This window comes from Phoca vitulina, unplaced genomic scaffold, assembly GCF_004348235.1.
Source record: "Phoca vitulina isolate PV1807 unplaced genomic scaffold, GSC_HSeal_1.0 scaffold3, whole genome shotgun sequence".
Lineage (NCBI taxonomy): Eukaryota > Metazoa > Chordata > Mammalia > Carnivora > Phocidae > Phoca > Phoca vitulina.
The window spans coordinates 26,164,378-26,170,120 of record NW_022589706.1 but is presented as its reverse complement, the minus strand read 5'-3'; the positions used below and the strand labels follow the sequence as shown (position 1 = coordinate 26,170,120).

The 5,743-nt window shown below is 43.5% G+C and overlaps 1 protein-coding gene across 2 annotated transcripts in view; it reads left to right on the top strand.

The window, feature by feature from the left end:
- The window catches only part of RELL1 (RELT like 1), a 68,718-nt gene extending 63,682 nt beyond the window's left edge, over positions 1-5,036 (top strand). For both annotated transcript variants that reach the window (XM_032400171.1, XM_032400172.1), the window contains exon 7: positions 2,972-5,036. The gene's annotated coding sequence lies outside the window, so the exon portion shown is untranslated. The remainder of the gene's footprint in view (positions 1-2,971) is intronic.
- Positions 5,037-5,743: the final 707 nt, after the last annotated feature.

Here is a 5,743-nt window from a genome sequence, read left to right as displayed (position 1 = left end):
TCTGGTAAGCGCTGTGAATTGTGCAAGACTGTTGAATCTCAGATCTGTACCTCTGAAACAAATAATGCAAAATATGTTAAGAAAGAAAAAAAGAAGAAGAAGAATGTAGCAGGAGGGGAAGAATGAAGGGGGGGAAATCGGAGGGGGAGAAGAACCATGAGAGACGATGGACTCTGAAAAACAAACTGAGGGTTCTAGAGGGGAGGGGGGTGGGAGGATGGGTTAGCCTGGTGATGGGTATTAAAGAGTGCACATACTGAATGGAGCACTGGGTGTTATGCACAAACAATGAATCATGGAACACTATATCTAAAACTAATGATGTAATGTATGGGGATTAACATAACAATAAAAAAATTAAAAAAAAAATGTAAGGAAGTTTTGCTTAATTTCTTTCAGCTTGAGCATTCATGTGTAAGACCGTAATCACCAAATTTCCCCAGAGAGAGAGTTTCGACTTGTTCGATATGGTGGATCCCATAGTGATGGGAACTGAGAATGAGGGGTGGGTGGAGGATTTTCTCCCAGCCCACCCACTGCTGCTGGCCTGCCCTGGCATTTATGCTAGGCCACACATGGTTTCTGACTGCTGTAAGGCCTTAAGGAAGGCACCTTTTAATATTAATGTGGTGTGTTAAATACCATTTAAAAGTCTGTGTTTGTTTATCAATGTGGGTATGTTCACAACTGTCGGACGCGATGAGGAGAAATTTAACAACGTGGAAATGCACCTGTGAACCCAGCCCCAGCCTTAAGGTCACAGCTGGAAATTTACAAGCCACAGACTATGTGGTGTCTTCTTTCCCCTGGATTGTCATTCTGATAAAAGAGGTATTTACCTGGAAATGGGTAGCAGCTATGCTGGTAAAGTGCTGCCTTTTGATAAGCACTTGTTTTTGAAGGAGGAGAGCCCAGAACTGCACCTCCGGTGCTGCGTGGCTTTAATAGGGTTTTTAGAAAGGTTAACTTAAATCTGTAAACTTGTATTTCTCACTTCCTCTCTCAAACTGCACATAGTGCAGTTTTAATCCGCCTCGGAAGGCAGCTGTTGCAGCCAGCATGATGGTTTAGGGCAGTTGGATGAGGGGAACGATCAAAATGACTCAGCTTTGGGAGCGTACTGACTGCTAGCCCCATGTTAAGCATCGTACATAGATCATTTTTTGTAAAACCACCAACACCCCTTTGAGGAAATGCTCCAGAGCGGGCAAAGGTTCAACAGCTAGTCATGGGGTCTGGATTAGAATCCAGGCCTCTTGCTCCAGATTCTTCCCTAGCCCAGCCCTCTGTCTTGCCCGCTCTTTAAAGTCGGTTAAATCTGTGCAAAGAACTTTAAATGGGAAGTTCTCCGTTGGATCAAAAACTGACTGTGATGGAACATTACATTCTAGGCCTGACATTCCTCGCCCTTGACCTTCCTGTTTTCCTTGATGCAAAAAAATCTAGGTCTAAGGGAGCAGATGATAAAAGGAGGAGATATAAAAATAGTTGAACACCTCTTTTGTAGATAATGGCCTAGTTTGAAGTTTGGCTTTGAAAATTCGCTCTTCTTTTTTTACTGTTTTGTCTTTCAGGACCATTTTTCTATTTCTCCACCTCTGGCTTTCCTCCCTTTTCCCCCTGCTAGCATCTTTCATACTCATCAACTCTCAAATGAAACTCTTCCCAGACTTGCTTGTGCTCGGCTCTACAGCACAAATCTGAGCTTCGGCCGCGCTAGGCTGTAGCAAGGCAGGGCAGAGAATTATTGTCTCCATTCATAATTAAAAACTGCATGCTTGCTGTTTTAGGGGACAATGTTTTATTTCCTTTTTAGCGAAGGGGTTAAGGATCCTTTACCCAAACCTTCTAGTTTAGGTAATCTCTCTCTCTCTCTCTCAATTTCTTTCTCTTCCTCTCTGTCTCTCTCTCATAACTATGATCAATATTCTAAATGACAGAATGACAGAAAAGGATAATATCACACTCTAGATCCTGAAGAAGGAGCTGTAAAATAAATACAAAGTAACATGTAAATCAAGATATCTCTGTTGACTTTTTGCTCTTGTATTCCTGCAAGTTGGCTTCATGCGGGTTTGTTTAGCGTTTGTCGGCAGACGGGAAAATGCTTCCTTCCTTAACCTGGTGCAGGGTGGCCTGCGTGTCGTGCATGCTTCCACACAGAGGCAGCGCTAGAATCTCAGTCCTGTCCTGAGTGATCCCCGGCTTCCAGACAGGACCGTAATCGGGTACACAGCCGTCTGTCCCTTAGATGAGACATTTGTAGAAACAACAACAATCGAAAACAGCTTTGGAAAATAAAAAACTGTTTTCCAAGTTTACCCGGGGCCTTCATTTGTAAGGAGAATGTAGACAGTGACAGGGGCCGGCTGTTAGAACTGAAAACCACAACACCGCCCTTGAGTTACAAGGAACACCTAAGATCAGGCATCTCGTCACTGCGCTCCTGCTATTGGCCCCTGAGGCCCCAGCCAAGAGGCCGTAGAGACCCAGAGTTAACTCTGTCTGGTGTGGCTGGGGAAGGATGCCTCATCTGACACATAGAGCTTTCATTGTGCCTGAGCATGTTCACCCTACTGCTCCTTACTTGGCAGAATGTGGCCGAGGAGTTAAAGAACACGTTCCCGGGAAGAAGGGATACATGACTCAGGGCAGAGCGCTCAACTAGTCGGTCACTTGAGAAACTCCTGTTGAAACGGACTGATACCCTTAGTCCACTGTGGCTCTCGAATTCTCTTCTTTCTTGGTTTATAAAACCTTGATAATGAGGTCCTTTTGAAATTGTGGTACTTGCATTTCTTTAGACTGAATTCTAGAAGAAATGGGGGATGGGGAAGGAAAACAGGGGGGTGGGGTGAGATGGGGTGAGGAAAGATTACAATTCCTCTGTGTTTTTAAATATCCATGCAGGTGAATATGTGATATGATGTTTACCTTCTGGAAAGCTTTACCTTTGTGTTTTCTCTTGCAGGGGTGACTTGATTTGAAGAGTTCTAAGACACTGAAGACTTACAAGATAAGAAGTTGCCTGGGGGATTTTTAAAAATTTTTATACAGTTTCTATTGCGGAGTCTGCAGACATGGGGATAAAAGCTAAAAGGGAATATTTGTGCTATGCTGGATATAGAATTCAGTTTGCTTGGAAACAGGTTTTGGGTTAAAAAGTCTGATGGAAAATTTATTACATTTCCAGTGAAGAAAAGAGCTCATTTTTTCAATTTGCCCCAACCACCGTACCTCCCAATCCCCATTCCCTGGCCTTGGTACACCTTGCAGTTTTTCCAGCACAATCCCTCTGTGCAGTGGAACTATTCGTGTGCACTCTGAGCTGATGCTCGGGGGTGTTGATGTGTGAGTGACTGTGAGTGCGCATGCATGCACGCGCACGTGCACGCATCCACATCTGTGCGCACACGCGCCTCTGTTCTCCCAACCCGTAGGTCTCATTTTGCAACTGGTTGCAAGAAGATCCTCTTGCAGTTTAACTGTTACAGAAGATAAAGATGAAACTTCAGTGGGGGTGAAAGGTCCTTGCAGATAGTCTGGTCTAGCCCTGAATAATTGGTCATGGAGTCAGATGGAACCAGATGCCAGACTTTTGAATCTTGGACCAAGAAGTCAACATTAACTCGCCGCCACCATGCCACTCCTTGGTCACTGATAAAATATTGAGAGTATGTTTTTTTTAAACTTGCGCTAAGCAGTTCTTACTTTGTCCATTGAATAAAGGGGGACAGTAGTTTAAAATGACTAAAATCAAAACAACAAAACGCCTGTTTTGACAACCCAAGGCCAAAACAAAACAAATACACCCAACTTCCGACGTAAAATGGGCCTGTACCTTCCTCTGGCATGTTTTCCGAGGGCACTTCCTATTTCATATCCTGTAACCGAGGCTCATTATTGAAAAGATTCTGGAGGGTCGCATTTCCCCTGGAAGGCTGGAAAACCCCACTTTTATGTATTTATTTGTTTAGCTATACAGTGTACGAAACCCCCGCAAGAACCAGAGGCAGAGATAGTGGCGAATTTCTGACCGGCGGGGGCGGGGGGCCAGGAGCGTCCAGTTACAGGTGCCCCCGTGTCAGTGTGGGTGTGGTGCCTGGGGGCACTGATGTTATCTCAGAGAGAAAGAGCATCTTTCTCATTTCACCCCCAAAGAGGATTTCCATAAAAATGTCGTTTCAAGTATTTACTGTCAGTTTACTCATTCCGTTCTGTTTCTGGCATCAAACCACAAATTTCCAACCTTTGAAATGAATGGTAGGTTCAATTGCACGTGAATTTTTTCTGACAACTGGTAAGAGCTGTACATGTGTGTCCATACATCTACACAGAGGACTAGGGGAAGTCGGTATGGAGAGAAATTCCGCTAAAGTCCAGAAAGGAGCAATAGAAGAATTTTGGGGGTGTGTATTAGTGTAAATACTATATGTGCAGTCTAGACCAATAGTTTTAGTTTAAAAAAAAAAAAGGCATCATTTTTGGCTTGAAAAGTATAATGCCCTCAAATGGTGAGGGACAAAATGTAAGATATTCCTTCAGCTTTAATTATTTTTTAATTTTATTCAGGTCAGAGCACTTTTTTATAGCAATACAACAGGCAAGAGAATACTGAAAAATATTTAAAATTGTGTTTATACCAAGAGTACGTTTTAAATATTTTCTAATACTTGAGCAGTTTTTGTCTGGCTGGCTTCCAAACATGCCAAAAGTTAAGCATTCAATGTTTTAACACATAAGCTTTTTACTAATAAGAATTCTTAAGTGTTCCCAAAGCAGCTGATGTTTACAGGGCTTGTGTTTTTCTTCCTTCTGTGGAAGGACTGGGGGTCCACAACCAACTTACTATACGAAACACTAATGATGGGCTGTCTTCTGGTAGAATGAGTGAGTTGGCTGCAACCTTGATGTAAAAATTTGTAAAGGAAATTTTTCACCATTTTGAGTGTCAATAGTATTTTTAACTGTCTGGTTTGTACTTTCACAACTTTTGTACTACCAAAGCAGAGTTAAAAATAAAAACGTTAAACACACTGTGCTGTTTTTTGAACGATTCACCCTGTTGGTGCCTTGTCTACTGAAAATGTGATTGTGGTGGCACGATTCATATTGAGCCTCATGTTACCGTGCCTCATCTCTTAGGTCTGAATTGACCAGTGATCCCCACTGGATGTCAATCCCCACTTCCTCCCCCCTCCCCTCAGTAACACCACTCCCCACCCCCTGATAATTATTTTTAGAATTTGGAGATCACTTTGAATGTGCAGAAGAGTTACAGAATCGGTACAGAGAGTTTTTGTGTGCCCTTCACCTCAGTTCCCTTCGTGTTAACATCTCGCATCACGGCAGACCAACGATCGAAACTAAGAAATGAAGCCCCGGTACCATACTACCAGTTAAGCAAGCCACCTCTTTGTTCGGATCCCACCCGTTGTGCTGATCATGACCTAGGATCGCCCATTGCAGTTAGTTGTCTGGTCTCTGAGCTGTGATGGTCCCTCCTCTTTTTCTTGGGGTTCATGATCCCATAATTTACAGTGTAGCCTTCTGTAATTTTGTAGAATGCCCGTCAGCTTCAGTCTGCCGGCTATTTCTCCTGATTTGATGGGGGATTTGTGTTATGGAAAGGATCCGCAGAGGCCATGTGCCCTTCCCGTAACGGGAACGTCATGTCCATGCCTGTCACCAGTGATGTTAGCCTTGATCATTTGGTCGAGGCCGTGGCCACCAGCTTTCACTT